Below are 14,344 nucleotides of genomic sequence, written 5' to 3' on the forward strand. Positions count from 1 at the left end.
TTTGAAATGTCTTTATTCCTTTGCAACTTTTGTGAGTGTAATGTTAACAGTTTTTTTCTGATTGTTTATTTCACTTTTGTTTATTATCTGTTTCACTTGCTCTGGCAATGTAAACATATGTTTCCCATGCCAATAAAGCCCTTTGAATTAAATTKAATTGAATTGAGAGAGAGAGCGGGAGAGAGCAAGAAAGAGAGAAGGAGAGGGAGAAGGAGAGAGAGGGAGAAGGAGAGAGAGGGAGAAGGAGAGAGAGGGAGAAGGAGAGAGAGAGGGAGAAGGAGAGAGAGAGGGAGAGGCACAGTGAAGTGACTGATCAGGGAAAAGGAAAGGTGGGCTCCACACCGCATCAACACATACGGAACCAATCCCATCCCGATTCCCGTCTATCCATCCAGTCCCTCTGCACAGCGTCATGACATCATGGCTCTGGGGCGATGAGCTGAGAGTGATGGATATCTGTATAGGAACATTTCCTCCTGGCCCGCAGCCTCTGTTCATGTTAAAAGCCTTGCACATCATACATCACCGTCTACCGGCATCCCTCCCCGAGCCCACATCTCACATCTCCCCTCCTCTCTGCTCCGGAATACATATGGAGACACTTTCTCCTTCTGCTTCTCTACCACTTGACAGCCTCATAGCAAATCAGATTGCAGATTGAGCTTGTTTACCTTCCAGACCTTGTTCTGCATGCTTACTTTAGACAAAGGCTGGGGAGGGGAGAGGGGGAAGAAACGCAGACCGAAAACCTAAAATAGGGGAGGCCTAAACCAAAAGAAAGTGCTACTTAATATGGCATTTAACCTTTTCCAAACTTCCAGCGGTGAGCGTTTAAAGGCTGGCAATAAATCTGTTCTCAGTTCTCAGTCAGTATGATGGAGGATCCCTGCTCTCACTCTCAGTTACAAGATATAGGGAGGAGAGGAGAGAGGAGATGGAGAGAGAGGGAGGGAGAGAGAGAAAGGGGGAGAGAGAGAATGAGAGAGAGAGGGAGAGAAACAGAGAGAGGGAAAAAGAGGAGAGAAGACTCAGTGTCTCCCCCCCCCCCCGGTGTGTGTGAAAGGTTGAGGAAACAGCGGGCTGCACCAGCAAGGATCATGTGTATAACGAGGCGACAGTCTTGAGATTGATTGACAGAATGTGTGAAGTGGCTGAGCCTACTGTAGTCCACAACACTTGGTTAATACATTATCCCCTCCACCCATGAAGACAAACACACATACAGTTCCTCTCGCATGCACACAAACTAACACAGACCTACATTGTTTAAAACCCACCTCTGCATCTCCCTTTGGTGGGTAAGCTTTTACGTCTATCTCCACTATCTACACATTGCAGCAAGTTTCCGACTAGCTCTGTGACAGTTCCAAGACGATTCCTTGCCTGGTGATGAGATGATCAGACTGGAATGATTTAATATCACCTGGGTCTTGTGCTTGTCAGAATTAATAGTRTCAGAATGAATAGTTCTGTTTTCTGGCAGTCAACCCTGAAACTGGATTGGCTTCCAACATAAGATGAAAGGATAGAGTAAAAGGACCCAACTCTACGAAACCAAAGAAAACAAACAGTATTAGGCAACAGAGGGACAATTAGCATTGATGTCTGGTGATCCACCCCATACCGCCCAGGGTCAACATACACGCATGCACACATACACACACACACAAACATAGATTCATGTTGACACTAAACTCCCCACGCAGACCCAAACCACCAACTGTCGTCAACCAACCAGCAGCAATTCATTAAACGTCTTGCATAAGCAGAAATACCGCAAAGCAAAAGATATGAATTAACTGTGAAAATAATTACAGGTCTCTTTAATAGGGGGGGAATAAAACTTTTGACAGTATTTACAAAACAGAGGAGGAGGGCGAGGGATCTTTAGATGCGATGCACAGCTGGCTGGCGGGTAGAGCGAGGGCTGGTTGGGTGGCTGATATATCTCTGTTGAACCCCAGCCCTTCCACACATTGTAATTACAGTGTTGGGACTCAACATCCTGAATCAAAAAAGGCGCTGGAAAAATGGCCCGGGACAACGTATAGCTATAAATCATCGCGCCAAGAGGAGTCTTCGCAATTATTTGTTGACATATCTTTTATGTGTGCGTCTTGTCGAGGGCTCTCGAACAATCTGTTTATAACCAGTAAAATAGAAACATTTAGGAGGAAGAAAGAGAGGAAGGGAAAATACTACAACTTTTTTATTTTATGGCCGTAAAGTGAACTGACTGAACATTACAGTGCCATGCAGTGAGGTGAGGATAGTACTGTTAGCTTACTGTAGATACAGGTTGCTGTAAGCTAGAATGTGTCCCAAATGGCACCCTATTCCCTTTATAGTGCACTACTTTTGACCAGAAAAAAGTAAAGCACTATATGGGGGATAGTGTGCCTTTTGGGATGCACACGGTGACTTGCTACTGGGAGAATAGGAAAGTGTATTCGCTACTCCTAACCTGCCATAGCTTGATACACATATCCCTCCCCAGGTTGGCTTGTGGCATGAGGGAGCTGACTGGGCTCTTGCTGGGCAGGTCAATTATCTTCACCTGTAGGAAGAGGGACAGTCAAACACTCAAAAGCTGATTTACATTTTTTTACGGTTATTACATTCAAACTAAATAACTAACTATCCCACCTAGGCTATAAATGCCTACTCCACCCTAGACCCCAGTCACACACAACGCACAATCACAGCCTCCCTAGTGGCGCAGTGGTCTAAGGCACTGCATCTGAGTGCAAGAGGCGTCACAACAGTCCCTGGTTTGATTCCAGGCTGTATCACATCYGGCCGTGATTGGGAGTCCCTTCGGGCGGCGCACAATGGCGAAGCATCGTCTGGGTTTGGCCGGGATAGTCCATCATTGTAAATAAGAACTTGTTCTTAACTGACTTGCCTAGTTAAATAAAAGTTAAATAAAAAAATTGAAAAAAATAAGCTACAGCTGGGCATCGTTCTTGCAACCAACAGTGAAGAACAGAGGCAAGGCAAACTTTAGGCCGGGTGCCAGTCATTTTTTTTGTGTCTTTTATTTTCATTAATCAAGTTCAAACTTGAATCCCTCGTTTCAGTGCACAACAGGAAACTACAAGAAAACGTATGTAGTAAAACACAATGGGAGGACATAACAGCTTTACACTTTATGGGCTTACGTCTTACTACTTTCAACCACTACTAGGCTCTGATCCATCAGGCAGACAGAGCTGTACTACAGTCTGTAATAAATCCTAATAAGACCTGACCTCCTGACGCAAGTGTCGTTTTCCTGACCTAGACACACCGGCACTGACTCTGATAAAATACACACAGTCTAATGAAAGCTCATTAGAGAGAGAGGGAGAGAGACAGAGAGAGAGAAAGAAAGAGAAAAGGAAGAGAGTGTGAGGGAGAGAGGGAGAGAGAACGTTAGTTAGCATGAGGGAAAGGGCGAGCGAGAGAGAGACCCTATTAGCTACAGCTACTCAGAGTCTCTCTCTGTCTGACTTCCCTATGGCTACACTACTCAGTCTACCTAGATACACAATCTAATGAGAGAGCCGATCCCTATGGCTACACTACTCAGTCTCTCTGACTGATCCAGAGAGAGAGAGATACATCCTCATTAAGGCTGAGAATAAACATCCTGTTTAACAAACCAATCAGATTAAATATCCTGTTTAAAGGACCAATCAGATTACACATCCCATCTAACCAGCCAATCAGAACAAACATCTGTTTAAGGAAGCAATCTGTATTTTATCGGGGTGCCACATCTGTGCCATGTTTACCCCTGAGCTGCTAGCCAGACAAAGAGGTCTCTCTCTCGCTGTGCCTCAGGTGGAGTGTTCTTGTGTGGCACACACACACTTATGCCCATAAATAAAACACCCACTCTATTAATTAATGCTTTTGCAATGGCAGCAATCCGCTGGCAGCGAGGGGTAAACATTAAACTTACCTGCCTCCTAAATTGATGGTGCTGCTCCTTCCTTTCAATCCCCCTCTGGCTCAGATCTACACCATGCTTTGTGGCTGTGTGTGTGGAGGCATGGGTCTAAATCTATGATTAGGATCCCCTGGGAAAGGCATGGCTGACTGTGGGGCAGCCAGTGGTGGGACAGGAGAACGGGACAAGTGATAAGAGAGAATGTGTGTTGTTGTCTGTGTGTGTGTGTGTGTGTGTGTGTGTGTGTGTGTGTGTGTGTGTGTGTGTTGTTGTGTGTGTGTGGTGTGTGTGTGTGTTGTGTGTGTGGTGTGTGTGTGGTGTGTGGTGGTGTGTGTGTGTGTGTGTGTGTGTGTGTGTGTGTGTGTGTGTGTGTGTGTGTGTGTGTGTGTGTGTGTGTGTGTGTGTTGTGTGTACCTGCGTGTAGTCACAATGGCATTATTGAGGGTGTTGGGCTTGAAGGCGTCCCGTTGCCTCGTCCAGCCTGTCTCTATAGTGGTGGCACGTTTGGCTGGATTGAGTGACTAGCCTGTTGCTTTCATGTGAGGCTTCATTAGAGCAGGGTGAGTAACATGAATCTGGAGGCAATGAAGGTGCCTGAAAAGCTGCCTGTCGCCTCCCAGCCCTGCTTCACTGCACACTGACTGGACTGGGCTATGGCTTTCCACTACTGTCTCATACCCTAACAAACACACATTAAAGCAAGGGGGAAGGTGAAATGTGTAATAATTTGTCTGTCATTGGCTGATGCACTCTAAACCATGCCTACTCACAAGTTTCTATCAGACAGATCATGAGGAGATGAGTGACAAAATACAGCACTTCCACGAACCTACATTGTATGTGTTCACAGGTGTATTATCAAAAGTTGCACTGTAACTCATGAACAAACAGCAAATATCCAGGCATCATCTCCCCTCTCTTACCGCCTCCCCCTCCCTCTCTCACTCCTCCCCTTCCTCTTCACCTCCTCCCCTCCCTCTCCACCCCCTCCCTCTCTCACCTCTCTCCATCCCCTTCATTTTCTCACCCCCCCTCCTCTCTCCCCACTTCCCATCTGTCGTGTCTTTGGCATCATTAAACTGAAGACTTATTTTTATCAAATAAATTCTCTGTAATTATTATTATGTGATTAAACTAACTTAATCATGTAAATGTATTTAACTAGGAAGTCGGGGCACCAAGGAACATATTCAGATTACAAAGTTATAATTTTCCAAATATAACTTTCTGATATTTTAATATCTGATCAATTAGTCTTCTAATTAATTAATTATTCTTTACCTCATGTTAGTCTCATTMCAAAYGTCGTAAATTGTTGGTTATCTGCACGAACCCAGTCTTCACTATGAATCATCCATACATCAATTGTCTTAAATCATTTATTTACTAACTAAATAATCACAGAAACAAACAAACAGTAGATATAGTTACAAGGAAATGATAGTGGATGTGTCCTAGTGGGCTAAACCGGGCATTGTAGACAAAGTGACAGAAGGGCGCGAAAGATAAAAGACACTACAAAGTTGATAATTATAACAATTGAAATGCTAATCCTTTGCACCTGAACGCTCACTCATTCGGGAATAATTACAATCAATATATATATTTACGCTCAGTGTGTCGTCGTGATCTCTGTTGGAAGGTTTGTTTCTGTTGGAGAGTTTGTCCGCCCTCTCTCTCTCTGCCGTGGTTAGAATGGATAGTTCAGAGTAACATTCAGCAATGATGTTATAGAATAGTGTTATAGAATAGTGTTATAGAATGATGTTATAGAATAGTGGTTTCGGTGGTTGTCGGTCCTCGCATTCACGGGTACATAATTTCTAGCTGCAGACTAGTAATTAGTATCGAAGAGTAGCTCTTATTCTGTCGGATCGATAGTCTCAGAGTTTAACCACGTATGGTTAAAAGATTCAGCAATCTACTCAAACCTTAACTCCCTCTGTGATGAGGTACTGGTCTGAAACCTTAGCCCTCTCGTGGTTATCGAGGTAAGCTGGTCTGACGGGAATTCCTCCCGGTGGGGGTTATATTTGTAACAGCAGAAAGGGCTGTCTCATGACGCCAGATCAATGTCTGTGCTCATGGGGCGGGCCAATGATTTAGTTAAATTCCAAAGGGAATTGGAGTTTCCTTCATTAAACAGTTTAAAATCACATTACATAATTTCACAAATAGTTTCATCTTTACTCATTCATTTTATACAACAATTAGATGCAAGCCTCACAACTGAGACTCAGTTGTATAAACAGAGTTATGGTAATGTGGCTGTATTGTCTCTCATGAGTTTCACAAAATTGTACAAAACTAACCAGTTCGTAGCTGGCTACTTCACCGACCGTTTATACATTCTCCAGAACATGAATATTGTTCAGTTCTCAAGTTCTGTGAGGTGGAAGAAGTTCCTTTGTTCTCTCTATGAAAACTCACTCTCTCTTATACTCTGGCCATGAGGAGAGAACTCCTCAAGGAATTTACGACCTGAGATAACAGCAGCCTGGGTGTAGGCGAGAGAGAGAGAGAGGAGGAAGGCACGCTATACCCAAAGAGGGCCACGTCATGACACATCCCTCCATCTCACCTCCTCCATGCCTTCTCCAGTGTGGGCCAGCAGCCATCTCACTGGCCCAGTCTCTAGCAGGGAACAGTGACAGAACCCCATACTGCCTGTCTGACAGCACTGCGCCCCTCAGCCAGATCCCACAGGCACACCTGCATGTTCCGCCMCTGACTGACAAAACAATGCACAGACATAAATATACTGGCTTGCTCTATGAGGAGATTACAGGTGGTTCATCAGAGAGAATTAAGTTGATGTGGCACCTGTTGCTTCAACAATGTCCACATAGTGAAAAGACCTGAGGCCTGGTATTGTCAGAGAGGTAGTTAGTTTGTTACCTGATGAGGGTGTCTCTGGAGTGAAGAGTGTTGAGCCAGATGACAGAGGCTCCAGATTGACCTTCTAGAACCCTGTCAGCTCTCCTGGTGGTCAGGTTCCACACATGGACTAAGCCTTGGCCGGGAACTACACAACACACCATTCAACTTGTTACTCTGGTTATCAATAACGCCAGACCTTGGGACTATAAGGTTCTATCTGACATTTTTGTCAAGAATGAGTTAGTCACATATAATTGATATTTAGATGGTTCTTCATATGTCTTTGAAGTTAAAATGTACTTTAAAAAAATCTAAGTTAAATGAATTTGTAACTAGAAAGTTATATCTGCATCAACCCATTTGAACTTAGCGTTATAAGATTCTATCTGCAATCCAATCGCAAGCCTGAACAAATACAGACGGACCATTCAGAACACGTCTTTGCCATCTCCCTCTAAATATGGTCTAGGCTAGTCTAGCCAGCAATAATGGCACGCAAACAAAAAAACAACACTCTCAGAAATCGTAAAGTAAATGATGTTGTCACATCATTGTTCAGTGATGAGAGTAATTAGTCTGATAAACTGATATAGAGATCCAGGACCTCCAGCCACCCAAGCTACGGTGTCGGACCAACAGGCACCGAGACAGTTTCTACCCCCAAGCCATAGACTGTTCACTCTGGTACCGTCCGGAAAATAGTACCGGAGTATCGGCTGCCGGACCAACAGGCACCGAGACAGTTTCTACCACCAAGCCATAAGACTGCTAAATAGCCAGACTGCTAAATAGCCAATAAATGGTACCTGAACTATCTACACTGACCCTACGCACACTTACTAGACTATACTGTATACACTCACTCACACACTACTTTGACACTCCCACACACACTACATACGCACACACACACATACACACACATACACACACAAACACCTTACCCACACACTTTTAAACTCATTGCTTACATCCGCTATGACAGGCTCATTGTCCACCCTCCCTCCCTCCGAATGGGTTCGTAGCTTCAACCCCGCAGCACACACACACACACACACCAACTGATTAATGGACTCCATATTATGTCTATCTCTGATAAGCTACCCAGGAAAGGGTTGAAAACAGCCCATATGAATATTCAGTACGTAGCCTTAGAAATAAGGTTAATGAAATCAATAACTTGCTAACATCAGATAACATTCATATATTAGCCATTTCTGAGACTCACTTAGATAATTCCTTTGATGATACACCAGTAGCAATTCAAGTATATAACATCTATAGAAGACACAGACTTGCTTATGGGGGAGGTGTTGCTGTATATATTCAGAGCCCAATCCCTGTAATGCTTAAAGAAGATCTTATGTCAAGTGTTATTGAAGTGTTGTGGTTGCAGGTTCACTTGGCACATCTAAAGCCTTTTCTTTTGGGGTGTTGCTATAGGCCACTAAGTTCTAACAGTCAGTATCTAAATAATGTGTGTGAAATGCTTGATAGTGTATGTGATACAAACAGAGAGGTCTACTTTCTTGGGGACCTGAATATTGACTGGTTTTCATCAAGCTGTCCACTGAAGAGGAAGCTTCTCACTGTAACCAGTGTCTCTAAACTTTTTCAGATTATTAATCAACCTACCAGGGTATTTACAAACACTACAGGAACAAGATCATCCACATGTATTGATCAACTTTTTACTAATACTGTAGAACTTTGTTCTAAAGCTGTATCCCTACCCATTGGATGCAGTGATCACAATATTGTGGCTATATCCAGGAAGGCCAAAGTTCGACAATCTGGGCCTAATATAAGAGATCATACAAAATATTATGCTGTGACTTATGTGGAGGATGTAAAAAATATTTGMTTTATAAGGAGCATTGAGACGTTGCACTTCATGAATTTATGAAATTGCTTCTTCCAATTATTGATAAACATGCACCTGTTAAGAAACGAACTGTTAAGGCTCCATGGATTGATGAGGAATTGAAAAACTGCATGGTTGAAAGAGATGGGGGAAAGGATGGCTGTAATAAGTCTGGCTGTAAATCTAACAGGCTAAATACTGCAAATTGAAAAATGATGTGACTAAATTCAACAAAAAGAAGAAACTGTATTATAAAGCCAAGATCAATGATATAAAGAATGATGGGGAAAAAAACTTGAGTACATCAAATAAAATTTTGGGCAGAATCAGATGGCTTATTATTCACAAAACCATTTGATGTTGCCAACTATTTTAATGATTACTTCATTGGCAAAGTGGGTACACTTAGCAGGAAATACCAACAGCGAAATCACATTCATGCATAAAAAAAAACATAATGAAAGAAAAGTTAGAAAAAGTTAGAATTTTGTAAAGTTAGTGTGGGAGAGGTGGAAAAGGTATTGTTATCAATCAATAATAACAAACCTGGCATTGAGAACTTAGATGGAAAGCTACTGAGGATGGTAGTTGACTCTATAGCCACTCATATCGGTCATATATTTAATCTGAGCCTAGAGGAAAGTATTTGTCCTCAGGCCTGGAGGAAAGCCAAAGTCATTCCGCTACCCAAGAGCGGTAAGTTACTGGTTCTAACAGCAGACCTGCCAGCTCTTAGCAAACTGTTGGTAAAAATTGTGTTTGACCAAATGCTATTTCTCTGTAAACAAATTAACAACAGACTTTCAGCATGCTTATAGAGAAGGGCACTCAACATGTATTGCACTGACACAAATGGCTGATGATTCGTTGAAATAAATTGACAATAAGAAGTTTGTGGGAGCTGTACTGTTAGTGGGAGCTGTACTGTTAGATTTCATTTGATATTATTGACCATAACCTGTTGTTGAGAAAACCTATGTGTTATATTTTTTCAACCTCTGCCAAATAATGGATTCAGAGCTATCTATCTAACAGAACTCAGAGGGTTTTCTTTAATGGAAGCTTCTCTAATGTCAAACATGTAAAGTGTGGTGTACAGCAGGGCAGCTCTCTAGGCCCTCTACTATTTTCTATTTTTACCAATGACCTGCCACTGACATTAAACAAAGCATGTGTGTCCATGTATGCTGATGATTCAACCATATATGAGTCAGCAACTACAGCTAGTGAAGTCATTGAAACTCTTGACAAAGTTCTAGACCTCAGCTGGATCTGGTAATGAATGGTGTGGCTGTTGAACAAGTTGAGGAGACTAAATTACTTGGTGTTACCTTAGATTGTAAACTGTCATGGTCAAAGTATATAGATTCAATGGTTGTAAGAATGGGGAGAGGTCTGTCCGTAATAAAGAGATGCTCTGCTTTTTTAAAACCACAGTCCACAAAGCAAGTCCTGCAGGCTCTAGTTTTATCTTGACTATTGTCCAGTCATATGGTCAAGTGCTGCAAATAAAGACCTAGTTAAGCTCAGTGGTGGAAAAGCTACCCAATTTTTATACTTGAGTAACAGTAAAGATACCTTAATATAAAATTCCTCAAGTAAAAGTGAAAGTCACCCAGTAAAATACTACTTGATTAAAAGTCTAAAAGTATTTTGTTTTAATTATACTTAAGAAGCAAAAGTAAAAGTATAAATCATTTCACATTCCTTATATTAAGCAAATCAGACCGCACAATTTTCTTGTTTTTTAAATTTATGGATAGCCAGGGGCACACTCCAACACTCAGACATCATTTACAAATTAAGCATGTGTGTTTAGTGAGTCCACCAGATCAGAGGCAGTAGGGATGACCACAGATGTGCTCTTGATAAGTGTGTGAATTGGATAATTTTCCTGTCCTGCTCAGCATTCGAAATGTAACGAGTACTTGTGGGTGTCAGGGAAAATATAGTAAAAAGTACAATATATTATTTTGGAATTTAATGAAGTAAAAGTAAAAGTTGTAAAAATGTAAATAGTAAGGTAAAGTACAGATACACCAAATACTTTAAAGTACTACTTAAGTAGTACTTTAAAATATTTTTACTTAAGTACTTCACACCACTGGTTAAGCTGCAGCGGGCACAGAACAGAGCGGAACGTCTTGCTCTTCATTGTAATGAACTATGCATGCCAGTCTCTCTTGGCTAAGAGTTGAGGAATAAGAAATATGAATGTGTTGGAAATTCCAAATGGTTTGCATAGTCAACTTACACACAACACTGACACACACACTTACCCCACCAGACCCCCTGGTGGGGTCTTTTCACAGTCCCCAGATCCAGAACAAAAGGTAAACTCCCATCTCACATAGTGCAAGTGTATAGCAAACATGGTTTCAAAAAACAAATACAGCAACATCTCACTGCACAACACGTCTCCCCCATGTGACCTACTTGTTGTGTGTATGTACTGACATGTATGTGTAACTGATAGATGCACACACACTACATGTTAATGTTTTTAAATTCATGTCAATTGTAAACTATTTTGTCTGTAAAGTCATTTTTCATTGTCGGACGCCAGTAAAACTAGCTGTCGCCATTGGCGTTGGCTAATGGGGATCCTAATAATCATTATACATTTTTTAATCATCATTTGTTGCTGCTAGTATGTTCTTTATTTTACTCATATTATTACTTATCCTGATACCTAGTCACTTTACCCTGCCTTCCTCTACATATCAACCTCAACTACACTACATGACCGAAAGTATGGGGACACCTGCTCATCGAACATCTCATTCCAAAATCATGGGCATTAATATGGAGTTGGTCCCCGCTTTGCTGCTATAATTGCCTCCACTCTTCTGGGAAAGCTTTCCACCAGATGTTGGAACATTGCTGTGGAGACTTGCTTCCATTCATCCACAAGAGCATTAGTGAGGTTGGGCACTGGTGTTGGGCGATTAGGCCTGGCTGGCAGTCAGCGTTCCAATTAATCCCAAAGGTGTTTGATGGGGTTGAGGTCAGGGCTCTGTGCAGGCCAGTCAAGTTCTTCCACACTGATCTCAATAAACCATTTCTGTATGGACCTCGTTTTGTGCACAGGGGCATTGTCATGTTGAAACAGGAAAAGGCCTTCCCCAAACTGTTTCCACAAAGTTGGAAGCACAGAATCATCTAGAATGCCATTGTATAATGTAGAGTTAAGATTTMCCTTCCCTGGATCCAAGGTGCCTAGCCCGAACCATGAAAAACAACCCCAGACCATTATTCCTCATCCACCAAACTTTACAGTTGGCACTATGCATTGGGGCAGGTAGCGTTCTCCCAAACCCAGATTTGTCTATCACAGATGGTGAAGCGTGATTCATCGCTCCTGAGAACGCGTTTCCACTGCTCCAGAATCCAATGGCGGCAAGCTTTACACCACGCCAGTCGACGCTTGGAATTGCGCATGGGGATCTTAGGCTTGTGTGCGGCTGCTCAGTTCTTGTGCTGACATTGCTTCCAGAGGAAGTTCGGAACTAGGTAGTGAGTGTTGCAACTGAGGATAGACGTTTTTTACGCGCTATGCACTTTAGCACTCGGTGGTCCCGTTCTGTGAGCTTGTGTGGCCTACCACTTCGCGGCTGAGCCATTGTTGCTCCTAGACATTTCCACTTCACAATAACAGCATTTGCAGTTGACCGGGGCAGCTCTAGCAGGGCAGAAATTTGACTTACTGACTTGTTGGAAAGGTGGCATCCTATGACGGTGCCACGTTGAAAGTCAGAGCTAACTCACTAAGGCCATTCTACTGCCAACGTTTGTCTATGGAGATTGCATGGCGGTGTGCTCGATTTTATACACCTGTCAGCAACAGGTGTGGCTGAAATAGCCGAATCCACTAATTAGAAGCGGTGTCAACATACTTTTGTATATATAGTGTATCTCATACCTCTGCACATTGATCTGGTACTGGTACTCACTGAACATAACTCCATTCTTGTGTAATTTATTTTATTCCTCTGGTGTTACTATTTTTTCAATGGGAAGGGCTCGTAAGCAAGCATTTCACGGTAAAGTATACACTAGTTGTATTCGGCGCATGTGACAAATAACATTGTCTTCATGTATTTTATTATGTGTTCTGACTATCTTGGTAAAATAATGTTATTGTATCATTTATGTATTCGGAAGTGTCAGATAGCGATTTACATTTTTTTTTAAATATACTCTGAACATTAGGTACCCTTAAAGGGATACCTCAGGATACTTCCCCAGAGTCAGATTAACTCATGGATACCATTTTTTATTTCTCTGCGTGCAGTTTGAAGGAAGTTGCTAACTCTTGTTAGCAGTGGCTCGGGAAACTTCCTCTAACTTCCTTCATAATCGACATAGATTATTTCCACAAATTCTGACTCTGTGTAAATAGATTCAGGGCCATAATCCCGAAGTATCCCTTTTAGTTGAGGACCTTAATGTGTTATGAAAATAAGAATTCACTACAAAACATTTCTGAGATCTGGAATGTGAAAACTTTGATGCTCAATATGTCAGAACTATGCTTTGCGCCAGGGTGAACGGGAAGATTTTAATTTACCGGCCATTTGAGAAATTTACCGAGCTCATATGCATTGGGTGCATAACCCATTAGGGTGTCCACCCACGGTGCTCAGAATGACCAAAATCACATTAGGTTAGGTTATGGTAATGCATAACAGAACATGCAACTCATGTAATGAAGCAGCCAATAACACGTATTTTTCAAACATTTGCCAAAATGCAATTCCCGGGAGAACACCTGATAGCGGTTCCATATGTGACAAAATGTTATAAACGTAGAAAGAGGGGGAATCTAAAGATCCAACAAATAGGATGGGTTGCTAAAATTCCTAGGATTTTGTCTTTGGCTTCTGGACAACGAAAGAAAGGTGATGAAAACCAATAGAACAGGAGAGAAATAGCATAGTGGTGGGTCCAATAGGGAAAGTACATGGAAATAAATTTGCCAAAATTATATAATTACTCCTGTCTATACAGAAATAAATAAAATCTTCAAAATACTTCACCAAAAAGCATGATTTAGCCACAGAGGAATCGAGGATCATTAGCCTCTTTTAAAAAATTGCAAATCACAAGTTCATAAACCTATGCCTATTTGGGAATTGTTGGGCCTTTTATTTTCACATTTTTCAATTCCCCATTACGTATGCCACCAGTAGTAAATGTACCGTTAATGGTAAATGACGGGATTATCATTCTCGGAGTGGAAACGTTTTTGGCAGAGTTCACAACCTGCTACATTTGTGAGAAACACGTTTTGGTTCATTTCATAACCATCATTTATGAGATTTGTAMATTTTTTCATTGTCTTTTGTTTGGAGTGCTCCACGTGAGCAATGAGCACGTGTGTGGTTTCTCTGTCCTGATAATGTTGAGGGAGCGTGCGCGCGTGCGCGGCTGAGCAGTCATAGAAATACCTGGCCGCCTGAGCACGCATAGAAGTACCTGGCCGCCTGGGCACGCATAGAAGTACCTGGCCGCCTGGGCACGCATAGAAGTACCTGGCCGCCTGCAGCAACGCATAGAAATACCTGGCCGCCTGGCACGCATAGAAATACCTGGCGCCTGGGCCACGCATAGAAATACCTGGCCGCCTGAGCACGCATAGAAGTACCTGGCCGCCTGGGCACCGC

General features: G+C 42.3%; 1 pseudogene; it reads right to left on the minus strand.

Annotated features, from left to right (window-relative positions):
• Window positions 1-2,425: 2,425 nt before the first annotated feature.
• On the minus strand, window positions 2,426-14,289 carry LOC139022712 (guanine nucleotide-binding protein subunit beta-like protein 1; annotated as a pseudogene).
• Window positions 14,290-14,344: the final 55 nt, after the last annotated feature.

Source organism: Salvelinus sp. IW2-2015, linkage group LG21, assembly GCF_002910315.2.
Source record: "Salvelinus sp. IW2-2015 linkage group LG21, ASM291031v2, whole genome shotgun sequence".
NCBI lineage: Eukaryota > Metazoa > Chordata > Actinopteri > Salmoniformes > Salmonidae > Salvelinus > Salvelinus sp. IW2-2015.